Below are 6,554 nucleotides of genomic sequence, written 5' to 3'. Positions count from 1 at the left end.
TTGGTTAAGGGGAGACAGACTTGTTAATGGTCCTTTATGAGGTTTTTTTTACATCCCCCACCCCCTTTGTGGCTTTTTAGTGATTAGAGTGAAAAGTTAGGAGTGAGATCACAGGTTTAGCTGTGTAGTATTAGCTCATGTACTTGATAGGCTGGCCCTTAGCATGGTGACCAGTTTATCCAGATGTGAAACAGAATAATTGGAGAAGACAATAAGAAAAACAACCAAGAGTTGTTTCATTGTTAAAAAAAAGGTTTTCAAGTTTCAGCTTTAGTTTGGTATGACCTAATTCACTCCAGGGTTGTATGCCAGTCTTGCAACTAACTTCTAAAACATTAACAATCCCAAACACATAAACAGCTTATCTTTCTCATGGGAGGTACAAGGCATTCTTTGCTACTTGCCTGCATAAAATGATATAGGTATTTGTAAGGCAGGACTTTGTTAAAAAGCAGCCCAACAAATTAATTTGCATGCTTTAATTCAGTTCTTAATGTATTAGACATAATTGAGCTACCTTTAAAAAAAGACCAGCAAGAGGTTTGAATATCTTAAACCAACCCAAAAGAACAACTCAAATCCTAAAAATTAGCAGTGTGAAAATATGGCCATGGCAACATAAAACACAATTTGGTTTAATTCTCGGGATATCATTTTTGAGTGACTCCATTTTCCTTTAGAACAACTGCTGCAAAGTTGGAGTACTGTGCTTTTCGCTATTTGGAGTTGTAACCAAGATGACGATGATTGTATCTGTTAAGCACATATGTGTCAAGCATTGTCTTGGGTAGATAAAAGAGAATCAGGTTTGACACCCCCATCTCAGGGTTCAGTTTGTATATAATAATAATAATGATGGTATTTGTTAAGTGCTTACTATGTGCCAAGCACTGTTCTATGACCTCCAATATCTATTAGTGGCTGACAATCTCACCTTTGATTACAGATGTAGAAGTCAGTTTGGCATGAATCTGGAAAAGGGTGAAATGCTGAAAGGGTCAACCATTTTCTGGCGGCTATGGGAAAGTTGTGATGGTGGAAGCTTACAAGAGTTAAGTCAACTGCTGAGAAAAAACGTCATCATTCCCTTGCTTAAATCCAGCCCAATTAGAGAAGTGATTATCTGGAATCACAGATACCAGTAATTATCCTTTGAAAAGTGAGGTCTGCCTTGAAGAAATGGGGAGAGACTCTCTAACCCAGAACAGGCTTTGTGTCCTCCGAGAGCACAGGTGAACTTGGGGAGAGAAAGGAAAACCTAAACTTGAATATGGATTGGGTACACAATATCTGTTGGGCATAAAGGTTTGAAACGTTCCTTGGTACAGATCATATAGCATAAATTCAGAGTAAGGGGAATTCCTTCACACACCACCACCACTTGTAGTCAGTCACCTTTAGAATTAAAGAAACTAATGGGGTTTCTTGAAATTTATGTGCCAACTTCTGAGATGCACAAAATCATTCTTGTTAATCTTACCTGCACAGGGGTGATCTGGCCTAATTCTCAGCATAATTTTTTGGCAATTTCTCTTATGTGTTTTTTACACTTTATCTGAAGTTGCCCCAACCCTTTTTTGCTGTGCTATCAATCTGAAAAAGATGACATCCCTGATTCTAGGCTGGGCACAAAATTTATGGATTTTTCTTAGCCTCGGCTGTATTCTGTGCTCAAGAGGTAAAATTTTCTTGTTGGTTTTTAGCATAAATTGTGTTGGATATTTGATGGAAAGCTATCATATTTGTGGTAGGCCTATTAGGACAAATATTCCTAATAGGTCATTCCTATAACAAAAATATTTATAGCATTTCATTCCCCAAATGAGCACTTAAACCACATTACAATTTTTACATATAGACATTAACAAGAAAAAACAATTAAGGATGCACCCAGCTCCAACCAGTGGTCAAGAGAACATCACATTTGCAGCTGCCCTACAAGGAGATTCAGAACAGATGTAACTTCAAGGTCCTTGTACAAATGATAGTATTATCTGTTAATGTTGACCCTTCATTTACATTTGATAATGAAGAGTTCACATTTTCATTCCTTTTTATGTGGCAACTATTTACAATGAATTTCTTTTTCTTTCAGGAGGCTAATAAAGGTCTAAAATTTTTAGTGTGACTATACATATATTGTAAACTAAAATGCAAGTTAGAGAACAATGTATGCATGTGTTTTTAAACTACTATTCGTGCAGTCTGGTCAGGACTGTGTGACACAGTATACAGTGTTTTGTCATCCAAGGAATGTCTTTGATCAAGAGTTTATGCAAGAAGGGAAAAAAAGCCATGAAACCCTAATCCGTTCCCACAGTCCACTAAACGTGAGCTGGACAAACACTGGACAATAGCAGTAAAGCTTGCTGCTTGAACAATAGCAGCAACTAAAAATTAAAGGGCTGCTGACTCACAGTTCCTACATTCAAGAAAGATTCCATGCAATATTGATTATTCCCTGGGATTCTGAGGATGCTAAAGATTAACATTTTGATTAGTATATGGCATGAAAATAGAAAATACAATGTTCCACTCCAAAGACAAATGCTGGTATTTGTTCTATTAAGGATAAAGTCCTGCCTGAACAGAGACCACTTAGGCTTCTGATAATCTTTTTTTTAATCTATTTGCAACTTAAACTTGCACCTTGATTTGAAATTCTTTAATGAATATTAACAGTGACATTTAGAGGGGTCTAACTATAAATACAATACTTTTCTTTTCTCTGGCTTGTGAATGGTTTACTACTAAGCACATTGCCTTTTCCAAACAGTACATATGTATTTAAGGTACTACTACATTCCATGTGCTAATTTAATTGCATGAGCATAAGACAAGCTTAGAGCCATGTAAAATGAACCATCAGTTCTGCTAAAGGTTGCCTAGGATATTAGTGTGGCCTGAATTTCACCTTACATATATTTTTTACTAAAAACCAGTAAAATCATGAGTTGTGCAAAATTTTCCAAATCTTTAAAAATACCTGCCATGGTACGCTTAGCTCAGATTCATGAAAGATTAAAGTTCTGTGTGTTTTCAATATTCCACTAAAAAACAAGCATTCCTAACGATCTGAAGTCTAGAAAATGAGAAGTGCATCTTTTTCCTTATTTTAAAGAGACCAGTCCACTGCCTGAGCTCAATTAATCAGAATTTAAAATAACATCATTTTGTTATAAATGCATGTAGCTGCTTTAAAAAAACAAAACAAGAGGAGGTCTACATGGGAAACACGATGAACAAGACTCATCAATCCCCAAACCAAGCCAAATAGCTCATGTAATCACTAAAGCATCTGAGGGCCACTTCAACTGGTTGGAACTAGATTTTGGGAGTTTCCGATTCTATTTCAAACAACTATCTATGAGCCAGCGGTTGCTAAGAGACTGTCTGCCATTTTAACTCTTACCTTCACTGTGACCTGTACAGCCAGGAGAGGTTGTCTCTGTTTAGCTTTTACCTTCACATTGCCATGGCTGAGCCTTTCTGACTGGAGGCTCATAATCTTGTCTGAGGATATCAGTCTCCAGGCAAGAGCTCTGCAAGCCTCATTTCTTGCCCTGGTGCCCACAGTAAGATCAAGTTGCCTGAACTTTTCCTCATGAATGTTTAGCATCCCTTCCTCCCCCAGTTACCTTCATGGTATAGCAGTGTCAACAACAGTTGCTATTAAGCATCCAGAGTCATGTTCTGCCACTGCTTCCATTACTGTCACAGAAGAGTAACTTTCTGAAGAAAACAGGCGGTCTATTTAGGAAGGGGCTTGGCAACTCTCTCTAATGAAATACTAAAGTTGAATTGATTTGTGAGCAGGAATAGTCAGGCAAAGTCTACCTAACACTAAAGATCTATGCAGTGCATTCATCACAGATATCTCCTAGACCATGACACCCCACATTTATAATGACTTTTAATGGGTGTGGGATAACCACTTTTCATGAGAGTTACTACGCAGACAGAGGGGTTGGAAGGCAAAATGCTTAGATCCATTTCCAGATTTACCAACCATTTGTCCTGGTAACATGGGCAAAAGGCAATCTCTCAATGTATCAGGTTTCCCAGTTGAAAAATAATCTACTCAGCATGATGCCAGACAGCCTGATTTATGAATATCCAAAAGTACTCTGCAAAATTAGATGAAATAATATGTAAAAATAAAAATATTCTCACTATAACTTCTTATCAGGTTCCGGCCCCATCCAGTTGTTAAGTTTGACAATATCTTAAGAGTTGCTGTGCTTTATTCCTGTTACAGTCCAAGAGAACAGTAAAATCGCTTCTCTTCTTTTAACTGATTTCTGAACTACCAGAGGCTTCCTACAAGAACAGAGTTTCAGGGACCCTGAGGAACCTCCATTTTCAAGTAATTGACAACACAGATCACACAAAAGTTTCAGGAAAGTTATGGTCCTGAAAAATAACATGGCATGAGTCACACTTTCCCATCAGTGCCAATTTTTTAGAGTAGAGGTGGATAAAAGATGACCTTCTACAACAAAGGTTGTACAATATACATTGTGCACTAATTTTAAGTTTTACTTCTCATTGTGCTTCATTTATGCCTTCCTGGAAACTTAATGGTAACAGTCTGTACTTTCAGTTTTTCCTTTTCCAAGTAGCAAACACTAATTTCCCCCCAACAGATCTAATAGAGCCAAAGGGCCACAATGATTTAGTCAGTTGTCTTAACTTATAAAGAGCATCATCACAGATGTCAGCCGAATACTTGAAGTAGCAATCATTAATAAACTTGTGCTCCCTCTTCTGGCTGGCTACTTTGGAAGCACTGGTTGCAAGGATTGCAGGAATAGACATTTTTCAGTGGTGGTGATTATACATAAAAATATATCTATATTTCAGTCAAGTTTGTAATAGATTTAAAGAGTAATATCCTGGTCTGAAAATCCATACTGTCACAACATTCATTTTAAAGTTAAGTGTCTGGTCTGGGTCATAAGCAAGAGTAAAACTAAATTCCAGGGTTTTTTTGAATTTTGGAATACATAGCATATTTTAAATGCTATGTAAACAAGGAGCAAAAATGTAAAAATATTTTCAAAATAATCTTAGATTTAAGTGCCATTCATGTAATGCAATAAAGTCATATTTGTTTTTTGAATATTTTCATAACAAATCAAGAGGCATGTGATTTAAATTTAAATTCATTCATTCATTCAATCATATTTGTTGAGTGCTTACCGTGTGCAAAGCACCGTACTAAGGACTTTAGAGAGCATAATGTAACAGACACAGAAGTGATTTACTCTTTTTAACTAGACACTTGCATTTCATATCAGATCAGTGCTCTGCACACAGTAAGCGCTCAATAAATACAATTGAATGAATTTACATACTTTAGAACTGCTATATCCCATGGAATTCCCATGGAATTCTGAGATTTTTGTCTTAATACATTTATGCAAGCATATAAATTCTAAATGCAACCAATCAAGATTAGGCCCTTCCATCCACTACTCACTACTTGGCAAAATTTTAAATGATTCATGTTACAATAAATCTTAGTGAGGAAAAACTTCCACAATCCATACAGAACTGATGAAATGAAACAATGCTTCTGGTGAAAGTAGTTGGAAAAAATACTTAACTATAATTTCACTGATTTAAATTTATACAGCATCTTAATTTAGCATTGTTTCAGTAAAGGTATAATTTAATTTTTTCCTAGAGGTAGGATTATGTGCATACTTGTGAAAGTTGATAATATTTAAAACTTTAAATATGCAATCTTGAAGGCGACATTCCACATTTGGCATGGCCCATATTTAATTTACACGAATGCAGAACAAAAGGTGTTGACAAGCTGGATTGTAGGGATCTAAAGTTTCAAAATGCCTATTCATTCAAGTGAACATATTTCCTTTAAAGGAATAACATTTTTTGGCTGTTATATTTTAAAAGAGTAAATAACCTGAGAAAATGTATCACTGATATACCTCCATCTGTCCCAAATACAGACTCAGGAATGAATGAAATAAAACAAAATTATATCTTGGAAATAACAGGATCTATTTAACAAACTTGGTATCAATTTGTGTTAAACAGTTTACTGGACATTATCTATCCATCCAGACAAGATTTTCCCTAAGACTTACTATATAAATCCATGGTATATCACGGTATGTTTCATCATTATATTCACGTGTTAGGACAGTGGTTGACACACTAAGTGCTGAAATACAATAATAACAATGATAATAATTAAATTCTCCCAAACAGTCATTTGCATTAAGTTAGAGTAGTTAGAGGTAACATCATACAATGACAAAATCATGGGTTGAGTTTCTGGGGACTTGGGTTTCCAAGCTCTCTTAGTTAGCTTTGAATAAGTCATTTAATCTCTCTGTACCTGAATTTCCTCATCTGTAAAATGGGAACAATGACCCATCTCACAGGGATGATGTGAGGAAAAAATGTGATAATTGATGTGAAAGCACTTTGGCTACATAAAAGTGCTCTACCTATTGAAGGTATCATTACAATAAATGAATTTTGTTAGCTAAGGCAAACACAAATATCAGATCTCATGCTTC

Source organism: Ornithorhynchus anatinus, chromosome 3, assembly GCF_004115215.2.
Source record: "Ornithorhynchus anatinus isolate Pmale09 chromosome 3, mOrnAna1.pri.v4, whole genome shotgun sequence".
NCBI classification, from domain to species: domain Eukaryota; kingdom Metazoa; phylum Chordata; class Mammalia; order Monotremata; family Ornithorhynchidae; genus Ornithorhynchus; species Ornithorhynchus anatinus.
The sequence above is the reverse complement of the archived record's forward strand: the minus strand, read 5'-3'. Positions refer to the sequence as shown.